General features: G+C 39.4%; 1 pseudogene; it reads left to right on the top strand.

The window, feature by feature from the left end:
* The first annotated feature begins 10,872 nt into the window (after positions 1-10,872).
* Positions 10,873-11,870, top strand: LOC101971295 (rab5 GDP/GTP exchange factor pseudogene; annotated as a pseudogene).
* The last annotated feature ends 343 nt before the right edge of the window (positions 11,871-12,213 follow it).

The raw sequence follows: 12,213 nt of genomic DNA, 5'->3' as shown, positions 1-12,213 counted from the left end.
ATGCATACACAGTAGTCATCACTGCCTCAGTTATAGAAGCCAGCTGCCTCTCTGAAGGGATTACCTCACAGAAGGCTGAACTTTTTGCACTTATCAGAGCTCTCACTCTATCAAAAGACAAATGGGTTAACATATACACAGACTCCAAATATGCTTTCCTAATTGCTCATTCATATTCGGCTATTTGGAAGGAACGTGGATTCTTGACCACAAAGGGATCACCAGTGGTCAATGCCTCTCTGATTTCCAAACTCATAGAGGCACTACAACTGCCATCATGAGTGGCCATCATACATTAAAATTCCTCTGACTCAATAGCTATAGACAATGACAGGGCAGACTCTATAGCACAAGAACTAATGGCAAAATTCTCAGCAGCCCCTATCCTATTTCTATCCTCCACAATTAAACCTAACTATTCCCCACAGGAATGACAGGAACTAATAATCCAAGGTGGCCATTTTGGGGAGGATGGCCAGATCTTCCTGGGGGATCAAATTGCCCTCCCTAAACAACAAGCTTACAGTTTATTGATGGACATTCATAACTGTCTTCATATTGGCCCCAAATCCCTTTTCCAGTCTTTAAAACTCCTCTTTTACTCCCCAGGAATGAAAACTACTCTCCAGCAGATCCAGTCCATTTGTTCTGTCTGCTCTACAGTATCCCACAAGGGGGCACCAAACTTCAACTCCCCACACATCAGATGAGAGGCCACTAGCCAGGCGAAGACTAGCAGATCGACTTCACTCACATGCCTAGGCACAAAAAGGTTCATTACCTACTTACTTTGGTTCAATCTTTTTCAGGTTGGATAGAAAACTAGCCTACCTCCAGGGAAATTGCTGACACTGTTGCCTCCATCCTCATCAAGCAGATCATTCCTAGGTTCAGACTTCCCACCTCCATCCAGTCAGACAATGATTCAGCCTTCACTTCTCAGGTTGTTCAACTAGTCTCCAAAGGCCTCAACATCACTTGGAGGCTCCACATCTCCTACTTACCCCATTCCTCAGGTAAGGTTGAGAGGGCTAACAGCATTCTCAAAAATCATCTCACTAAACTTGCTATTGAATTCAGGCTTTCTTGGCCCAATCTTCTGCCATTGGCCCTCACCTGAATTCAGGCTTTAGAACCTTTGAGAAACTCCATGGGTGCCCTTTCTTAACCAAACAAAGCTTTTCAATCACTTTTCATCCCCTTGTGTCCTATCTGTTATATCTCACACTTCTACACAAACTCCTAAGGGAACACACAGACCAGTGTCTTCCTGAACCATCCGTTGCCATAATCCCAGCACAACCACAAAATGAATTGGACCCTCTTCAACCAGGTGATGCAGTCTTACTTAGGGAACTGCATCCTCAATCATTGAAATCTCGCTGGATAAGACCCCATACAGTTGTACTTACTACCCCAGTGGCATCCAAGCTTTTGGACCATTCCCCCTGGTACCATGTCTCCTGCCTTTCAAAGGCACATGTTCCAACTCTGGACTTCCACCACACTAGGGCCCACCAAACTCAAAATATCTTACCAACCTTCTTCTTCTTTTACTAATCATTAATCTCTCTCAAGTTTCTATCCCAACCCATAGATGGTGCTTCTACATCCAAGCAACATAGCACCAAGATGGTACCACCCACTCTCAGTTTATGGGTCAAGGTGATTGCCCTTCCTCTGGCTGCAATCAGGTAGTCACCCTTAACATTACTGGATTCAACCAAAATACCTCATCCCACATATGTGCAGCAATGCTATGCTTCATATCACACCAAACTGAGGAATCTTGTAAACACTGGCCTAACACCTGTGGTGGGTGCCATTACAATTCATGTAAGACATGCTTCCTAGATAAGCCTTGCTATGAAAAATAAGCATACATCAAATTAACTATATGGGACCCGAAATGAGCAACCAGTGTTGATGGTAATTTTTATTCTTGGGGTTTTGCCAAGCTCCCCTCGGCCTCTATCATAATCTGGAGAACTTATGTACAAATGTTCCCTCAAATTCACATAACCATTCAGGAGCAAGATAAAGATGGATGAACAAATTTGCCCATCCTAAAGTTGACACTTTCTAATGAATGGCCCTAGTGTGTCAGGGCCTTTAGTTTCTCAATTTATCCAAAGTTAATAACATTTCAGACTGTTTCCTCTGCACAGGTTGGGATCATACTCCTTTTACTGCAATTCCCATTGATCTTCCTCTCAATACCTCAAACATACCCTCCCAATCCCCCTCTCCAGTCTTTGAGAAAGTAGCTCTTTTTCATAACTCATCAAGAAATTTCCCCTGCTGCTACACATCCTCTGGTTCAGTATCCTGTGACCAGAGCATTTGAATCTGATCCCCAACTTTTGCTCCTCTGGAGGTTCTTTTTCTGGTGCAATGGTACCCTAAAAAATCTAAGCCTCAGCATGCCCTTGGCTTTTTGTGTTTCTTCCACCTTGGTTTCTCAATTAACTCTGTAAAGTGAGGCTGAATTAACATGGCTTCTTACCACCTCCCTTTCCAGGGCAAGATGAGCTTGTCTTTCTAACAGTAGTAGTTGAACTCTCCCTGGCCTTCTCACTTGCTGCCTCAAGACTGGGGGCAGGAGAACTTGGTTATGCAGCAACCACTACTCAGAAGCTTGAACAACAACTTTAAGAAGTGGTAGAGGCATCAATTGCATCTCTCATTTACCTGCAAAGGCAAATAACTTTGATTGCCCAAGTTTCACTACAGAACCATTGAGCCCTAGAATTCCTGTCAGCAGACAAAGGAGGAACCTGTCTATTTCTAAAAGAATGCTTCTACTACATCAATGAAACAATATTGGTCAAAAAGAATGTCAACATTCTCCGTTGTTTGGGTGAAAAGCTTAAACAGCAACAATCAGATGACCAGCTGGCTAAACTCAACCCTCATTACATGGCTGACTCCCATCCTCACTCCTATATTAGTAATTGGACATCTATGAATGATTGCTCCCTCCTTCCTCAGGTTCACCTGAAAGCACAAGGGTGAAATTGCCAGAGTGACCTACAACCAGATGTTACTTCACGCCTACAGTTGCCTCCCTAAAAAAACAAACACCTGAGCCATCCCCTTCCCCATACTGTCTCCAGCAGGCATGAAGTAGCCAGGTGTAATTCTAGACCCTATATCATCAAAATGGCTGAGATGTTAGGGGCTAAGGAAATGAAGCACAAAACAACCTGTACATGTGAAAAACAATCAGGTATCTACAAACAGGAAGGGATGGTGCCTCAAAACAATCTGTCAATCAGTGGTGTCTCCTGACCAATCCCAGAAGGATATGGATCTCAGCAAGATCCCCTGAACAATCCAGGAAAACAAGATACTCTATAAACCTCCCTTTTTGTCCCAAGCCCTCCTTCCAGCCCTGTGGCAAAAATTCCAATCCAGCTGAGCCTGGGTGCATTTCACCCAGACCCATTATGTTGGACTGGAGGGTCTGTCCCAGGAACCACTCTCAATAAACCCTTATTCACCTGCTGTTAATCTGCCTCCTTTTGATCACCAGTGCCTGTCCTTACAAGTTATATACTTCCAATATACAATGGCATAAATAAATGTTCTCATTCCAAACAGAAGGAATAAGGATATAGAAGGAAAGGATGGAATCAAAACTCAGGAAGATATTGGTTTCTGTAACTCCATGTCCAGCATCTGGGGAATATTTTGGTGAGATGTAATCTTCAAAGGGCTTCTGCAGCACCACCTAAATGGCCTTGCTGGTGGTCATCCACATGGTCTTTTTCTTAGGCTGACTCCATCTACAGCCAACAGCTTTCCTCAGCAGACATTTCCCATGATTGTCAAATCTTAATTCCTGAGATCTCCATTCCAGCTTCATCTTCCCCTTCACAACTTCATGCATGTCCTCTCAAGGGAATCATGGGGAGATTCCAACACTGCTTCATTTTGCCTGAACACTCAAGTCTTCCTTTGAAATCTCAGTGGAGTTTTCCATGATCCTCTGGATGCCATCACCTGGACAGATCTACTCTGTTGTGCCCTTCCATCATGATATTCTGCATACCTCAAGGCCATAGTGATGAACCTGACTTACCATCGACCAACCTCTGAAATATTGAACTTAAAATAAGCTTCCTCCTCTAAGTTTTTTTTATCAGGTATTTTGGACACGGTTACAAAATGCTGACATCTTCCTCTTCCTCCCATAAAGCAAAATCACCACTACTGTGAATATCTGAAATAATATGAAAATTGAAACAGAGAAAAAACAGAGAAAAAAATCAATTATGTTTACTATTTTAAAAAACTTAATAAAGTACCCCAAAATGCAGAGTTCTAACATTAGGAATAACTATTGTTAATATTTTGGCACATGTTCTTTCAGCAATTTTGAAGTGTGTACAACATATATGAACATTTTTCCATTTGGTTGACATACATATTTACTGATTTCTGACTCACTATTTTCTTCTCTACTGTATCATGAACATTCTTTCACTATAATTTCTTTATTATTATTTTATTATAGTTGATTATTATTTTATTACTTATTTAAATAATATTGTGTCCAACTTGTATGCTACACAAGATAAATCATTATGATCAATTCATGTTTTTAAGATACCATCAGCCTTTTAAGTCAACATTTCTTGGTCAGAAACCATTTTGTCAACAGGGGGTAAAGCTTCATGCTATAGCAATTTTGCCTAGGATATATAAAATGATCACTACCAATGGTGTGGTAGACTTGCAGTCACTTTCCATTAAGATAAAAACATTAAATAAATAGGAATAATTTTTAATTATGTATATTGTCAATAGTGAGGTGGAAAATCTCAGTATTATATTCTTTCAGTTCTGGAAATATAAGTTCACACCTTTTTATATATGGAAAGATATACAATAAAATTCAATATCTGATTTTCTATAAATGATAACACTAAAGAAACTATCATGGATTTTTTCCCACTTTACTGCTCAAAAACACCTTAATTCCTACATACAGGCAGCACAATCCTCAGAGATTCCTGGGTGTCCAAGACATGATCATTTCAGAGAAACAGCAACAAACATTACCTTGGCCCTGCTTATTGACTGTCTCTTCATCCTTCACCTTGTAATTAACATTGACCACTGTAAAATGATCTTTTACCTGCAGGAGAATTTGAGTTGGTGCCTGAGGACTTCAGTTCATTTTTCAAACTCACTTCAGCATAATTTGTTCTCAAAGCCATCTTGAGAAGAAATCTTCTGCTTTTTTCAGAAATCCCATGCCATCTTTTCCTTAAAACATATTACAAATGAGATTCCAGCCTGAGAGCAAATTACTCTACCACTTAACTAGATGAGAGCAGAAGTAATAAATAGACACATCCCTGAGAGTGAAATCACTGAGGTCTCATCCTCAGGAAAACCAGAATGAGAATTACAGCCTCCAAAACAGTAGATATAGATAAGTGTAACAAAAGTGGGAACTCAAAAGAAATAGAAAGGAAAGGAAAAGAGAAATCAAGCAGTTAGAGAAGTCTTTCCTAAGAATTTAATTCCATAAACTCACCAGGAAAACTGAAATTTGTGCTTTCACATGCAAATGTAACTAATTAGCCAACCAAAATGAGCAACACGTGCTCATATTGCCTTCATGTCATCACGTCTGATTGATCAGGCAGCTTTTTTGTGCCACATTCTAAGGAGCTCATTACACAAATCTCACATGAAAGCCTCCCCATGTTCAGAGCCACCTTCCTTTAGCATGCTGAGGAATGAGTATGTAAAGGTGTCCTCTGTGCTCTCTGCTTTCCCTGCTGTTCACAATCAGCACCATCATGAACCTTCATTCATTCATTCATTTTGCTACTGGTCACCTCCAACACTCCTAAAAGTAATAATAAAAGAGGATGCCACCTTTATTTCTACACTTATCTCTCCCTTTACCCCCAATATCACCTTAACAACCTGCTCTGGAAGGTACATATGAATATACTTAAAGTTGGGAAAATTAAATGGAATCACGTTTAGAAGAGGATGAATTTCAAATAAGTGCCAAATATGATTTATTTTTTCCAAAGGCCAAAATGAAAACAGTCCAAAAACTAAATCTTTCATGTGGGATCATTTCACAGGGCTGTTCTTAACTCAAGCCCAGGTTCTTTGCCTCAGTTTGCCCCAAATGATTTGCCTTTTTTTAATAACCCCTACCTAACTTTTTTTCTCTTATATCTAACTTCCTCCTCCCAAATCTTTTCCTCTCTCTCACCTGTATATTTGTTTCCATTCTGTTTCTATACTTATTTCATATCAACTATACTGAAAACACTAAATTCACAGTAATTGTAATTCAATGCCTAATTGTAATTCAGTGCCTCAGATTTTACTTTCATTTACTTAATTTCTACATTTCTTCCCCACTTCAGTGACATAAAGAAACCTGTGTTTGTTATCTTTAACTTTTCACTTATTTGTTAACTTATTTGATTATACTCTATCTGTTACCATTTGCTCATCTAGTGCCATCATTCCTAAGACACTCTCTCTCTGATAAATTTCATACTCCTTAATCTAATCTCCTATCCCCTACTCTGAAGCCCTCTTAGCTCTAAATGGGTGTTCCCACATAGGACCAGCCAACCATACCCCACAAAATGAACATTCTGCTCACTTTGCTGAAGTTCTGACCCTGTGCTAAGCCACACCTCAAATTTACAGCATATATGAAAAATAGAGTCAGTGTCCTACAAGATAGTATTCACTTGAACATGCTAGTCCAAGACCACTCATATGGTTCTCTTAATTTGGCTGCTTTCTTGGGAATAGAGAAAAGTGTTTCAGGAACATGGTGTACTGCTGCTCTAATTTTCTTTAAGGATGAATCAGATAAGACTCTTAAAGCTTATCTCTACCCACTTTGGCCTGCCTGAGCTCTCACAGCCCACACAAGTTTACTCCCATGGATAGAAGTCCCTACCATGTAAGGTTCAATTTCCATTCTGGGGTTTGCTACGATGTGGAGAGCTCCCTTATCCATCTCAGTTTCTGAAAGCCACACCATGTCTGTCTTCTGTGTAGATAGTTTTCTCATCCTGATTGGGCTTTGATGCCCCATGCCAGGTCCTCCACTGCCAGGAAGAATGCCTTCTTGAAACAATCAAGAACATGGACAGAGATCCTACAGATTGGGAGAAAACCTTCACCACCAGAACCTCAGATAAGGCATTAAATTCAGAATATACAAAGAACTCAAAAAACTTAACTCAGAGCTGGGCTTAGTGGCACACACCTATAATCCCAGGAGCTAAGACAGGAGGATCACGAGTTCAAAGTCAACCTCAGCAAAAAGTTAGGCACTAACCAACTCAGTGAGACCCTGTCTCTAAATTAAAAAATAAATACATAAAATAGGGCTGAAGATGTTGCTCAGGGGTCAGGCACCCCCAAGTTCAATCCCCAGGATCAAAAAACAAAAAGCTTAACACAGAAATATAAATAAACCAGTCAATGAATGGGCAAAACAAACATTTTACAGAAAAAGAAACACAAACAGTCAAAAAATATATTTAAAAGTGTTCAATATCTCTAGCAAGTGGAGAAATGTAAATTAAAAATACACCAAGATTCCATCCTATTTCAGTCAGAATGGCATTTATAAAGGATACAAGTAACAATAAGTATTGGTGAGGATGTGGGAGAAATTTACTCTCCTACATTGCTGGTGGGACTGAAAATTGGTTCAAACACTCTGGAAAGCAGTATGGACATTTCATAGAAAACTTGGAATGGAAACATTTGATGCAGTTATAGCACTCCTCAATATATATGCAAATGACAGCATACTACAGAGATGCAGCCACATTCATGTTTATAGCAGCTCAACTCACAATAGCCAAACTATGGAAACGACCTTCAATGGATGAATGGACAAAGAAAATGTGGCATATACACATAATCAAATATTACTCAGCAATAAAGAAGAATTAAATAATGACATTTTCCAGTAAATGGATAGAACTGGAGAATATCATGCTAACTGAAATAAGCCAATCCCCAAAAAAACAAAAGCCAAATGAACTCTATGATTTGTCGATGCAAACCCAAAATAAGAGAAGTTGGAGAGGGAAATAATAGAAATAGATTGGACTAGCAAAGGGGAACAAAGGTAAGGTAGGCAAGGTGGTGAATAGGAAAGACATTCAAATTAATTGGTCATAACTTTCCTAGGTTTGTATTTGTATATATGATCAGTATAAGTCCACATCTTATATGATCACAAGAGTGTGAACCTATATAGAATAAGGTATACTTTATGTATATATATTCTGCCAAAATACATTTTTCATTCTACCGTTATGTAGAACAAAAACATTTTTAAAACATAAGAAAAATTTTAATTGCCTTCTTTACCTTGCTTATGTGATGAGTTCCAATACTGGACTGTCTACATACAGACACCCTCTTTACCTTACCTGGTCTCCCACACATGTTTACCCTCTGCAAGGATGATGTCCTCACTCCGCTTAGTCAATGAATCCCAACCAACATTAGAACCAACATTGTTCAGCAGTCTACTTGTTTCTCCCAGATGCTGAGATTTCATGCCAGGCTGCACCTCTCCAGGGACTCACTCCTCACGCAAAAGGGGGCTCTGACTTCTCACAAAAAGTAACTTCATGCATGAATGATTTCCAAATACTGCTTAATTTACATTCCCCATACCTCACCACACCATCACATGGATGGCCTCTTCTCACAGATTGACATCTCATATTGAGGACACCTCCTCCATTCTCCTGTCCTCTGCTACTCTGATCTGGACAACTGACACTTGTGGACAGCCTCCTCACCATGCTCAGGCTCTGAATATCCACAACAGAAGACACTTCCACCACCATGGTGAGATTTTCTTCACTTTTCATAGGCTCCAATACCGCTGTCAAGCCAAACACATTCATTGTCAGCTTTCCCTGCTTAAGCTCTAAGGTCTTGTTCTATATTAATTCCACATGCTCACCTCATCCTACAGCAAACACCTACATTCGCTGTCCCATCTAGTGCTTAATTCAGAACTGAAAAATTTAGTAGGAAAAGGGTGCTACAATGAAAAAAGGAGTCTTATGTTCTCTGCAATTAATTTTTGGACTTCACAAAGTACATGCATATAGACAGTTGTACTTAAACAAAACCTCCTCCCAATAATAATAACTGATTCTAAGAGGCTTTCTCATCCAAATTCCTTAAGCAAAATAGGTTTCTAAAGTTATGTCTCTCTCCCTAGAAAAAATCACATTGCAAATAGATTACATTGTATCAGAAACAACTCCTAAATATGAGTGGCTTATAACATTTATTTCCCACACACATTACATGTGGGCTTAGGATGTAGATCCTAAACTGACTATAACTTGACTTGGATCCTTTCTGAGTGTTTTCTTATTCTGGAACCCAGGTGGGAAGCATGGTGAGGAGGATGTGCAGTGTACCACAGCACAGTACCAGGAAACAAAATGATTGAGAAGGTAACCACAATCATTGAGTGGCTCCTTGTAAGCTGAATTGTACAGTAGCATCCTCAGTTTGGATCAAGTGCATATTATATTCACTCTGATGTTTTGACCAATGGATGTCACCTGGATAAACCTGTGAAAGGGCAGAAAAAAGACACTCCACCCATAGGAAGACATGTCAATAGCATCAAAGCTTAATCCTTTCTCAGAGAAGAATATAAACACTTGGGAATAGTGATGAAATCTATGCTGAAATCCTTTAAATTATATAGTCAACAGATTTCTTAGTGAACTTTAAAATTGAGAATGGGTGCCCTGGTTGTTAAAAAAAAAAAGAGGAACCACTGGAGAATAAAAATAAAGTCCTAGAACTTTTATTTATATTTCCTTGTAATTTTAAGAAAAATAGTCTTCACTAATATTTTATGGATTTACTATTGCATGCCTGTCATGTATGTTATGTGACCTCTCATGAGGGAGACATGGAAGTTTCTAAAAGTTATGTTCTACTTTTCATGTTGACTTTTGTGCTACATGTTTCTTTGTGAGCTTTTTGTAAGTGAAAGTTATGCGCTACAAATTTTGATTACTTTTTTAAGGGCTGTGAGTAGTTTCCCAATTGTATGCTAGTTAGCACATCTTTAATTAAGCACACAAGCTTATGTACACACAACCCATGCTCCCTGGGCACAGAAAATGTTTTAACAACAATTGAGAAGGCAACTACATCATAAAAAACACATGTACTGTGGAGGGACAATTTGGAAAAATGAACACAGAAAAAAAATGTTATTACCACATTGTGATTTTTTGTCTAATGTGAGGATACAATTATTCACCTTCATTTCTGAAACCCTAAAAATAGAGGTCTTCATTAGGCCACCACCTCTCCCCCTGTATCAAACTCAATTCAAATTGCATTAATGACCTAAATTTAATACCTAAAACTATAAAACTACAAGAAAAACACTGGGGAAATAAATTCAGTACATCCATAGAGGAAAGTATTTTTTGGATAACACCCCAAAAGCACTGACAGTAAATTAAAACATAACATTATGTCAAGGAAGCAGCACAGGAAACAACAGAGTAAAGATACAACCTACAAAAGAGGAGAAAATATTTTTCAATTAATTTTCTGACAGGAATTACTACAAGAATGAATAAAGATTCCAGAAACACAAAAATAAAATACAAATTGTCCAAGTAAAAATGGACAATCTGAACACACATTTCTTAAAATGAAAATTACCCACATGTACAGGAAAACATTTCAGTGTCACTAACCATCAGCAAAATGCAAATCAAAACCATAGTGAGGCACCTCCTGGAGCTGCACCAGGGGAGGTGGTGCTGACACCAGGGGTCACCAAGCAGGAAGAAGATGAGCCTGAAGTCTGAGAACCTAGGAATTCACAGGGACCAGTTAGAGCTCCTGTGCAAAAAGGGTTGTGGCTATTATGGCAACCCTGCCCGGCAGGGCTTCTGTTCCCAGTGCTAGAGAGAGGAGTATCACAGAGCCCAGCAGAAGCAGATCCAGAAGGACTGGGAGCTGGCTGAAGGACTTCAGCAAGAGGAGGAAGAGGCATTTGCTAGCACCAGTCAGAGCAGCCAGGGGGCAGCCTTCATCACATTTTCCAAATTAGAAGAAAACAAAACCAGTGGAAAGATCCACAGGGTAACCACAGTGAAGAAATCCTTCAGGGCTTCTTCCAGAGTTGGATCAAGAAGATTAAAAATTCAGGCAGCAAAATCTCTCACTCCTTTCATAAACTGGCAAATCAGCATTGAAACAGGGTTTAAGGAGCTCATAGAGTTTCTAAAGACTTTCCACAAAACCAAACAAGAGATCTATAAGCAGACCAAGATGTTTGGGGAAGAATTCATTACAAAAAGGAGTTGGGCACTAAGGAGCTTCAGAGTGTACTCAGGAGTTTTACCAGAATGTGGTGGAAAGAATACTGACTTGTGGAAAAGTACCTCCAGAAACAGTTGAGTAGATAATTGATCATATGGAAAAGTACATCATAACTCACCTCTATAAGTATGGGTTCTGTTCAGAAGCCACTAATGATAGAAAAGACCACACCTTTCAGAAGAAGATAGGATATCACTTATATGGATACAAATCCTGTGCCAAAGATAAGCTGGTCTGCATCACCAGGTATAGCAAGCATATCTTCAACACCATCAAGATCACCAACAATGAGCCTGCTTCTGTTGGTGACTTGAGCCTTCTTCTGCTTCTTGCCCAATCTCATCTACATTGTGCTGAAGGGCAAACCCACTCCACCCATAGTCCTACATACAGTACATCACCTTCTTCTGCAACCCCAGCTGGCTGATGACAGAAAGGACAGATACTATTTCACCAACCTGTGATGTGCTATGGCTGTCATTGAGAAATTGAATAACCAGTCTTTGAATCCAAATCAGACGGATTTTGATTTCTACATGTCTAGCAAGACCACTCTCAGCAGGCAAGAACCCAAGAGTTGTTTTCCTAATGCTTGCTTAGGTGTGAAGCAGATGTATAAGATCTTAGATCTCCTGTCTCAATTGAATGAAAGACAGGAAAGAATCATGAATGAAGCAAAGAAACTTGAAAAAGACTTAGTAGATTGGAAAATTGCAAATGCAAAAGAAGTTCAAGATATTATGGAGAAATATGCACTTCAAATTAAACCCCAAAGTCAACCGTTAGTGGATACTAACTCTGAAAATG

The sequence above is a fragment of the Ictidomys tridecemlineatus genome, chromosome 6 (assembly GCF_052094955.1).
Source record: "Ictidomys tridecemlineatus isolate mIctTri1 chromosome 6, mIctTri1.hap1, whole genome shotgun sequence".
NCBI classification, from domain to species: Eukaryota; Metazoa; Chordata; class Mammalia; order Rodentia; family Sciuridae; genus Ictidomys; species Ictidomys tridecemlineatus.
Note: the sequence above shows the minus strand (reverse complement) of the source record. Positions and strands in the feature narration are given on the sequence as shown.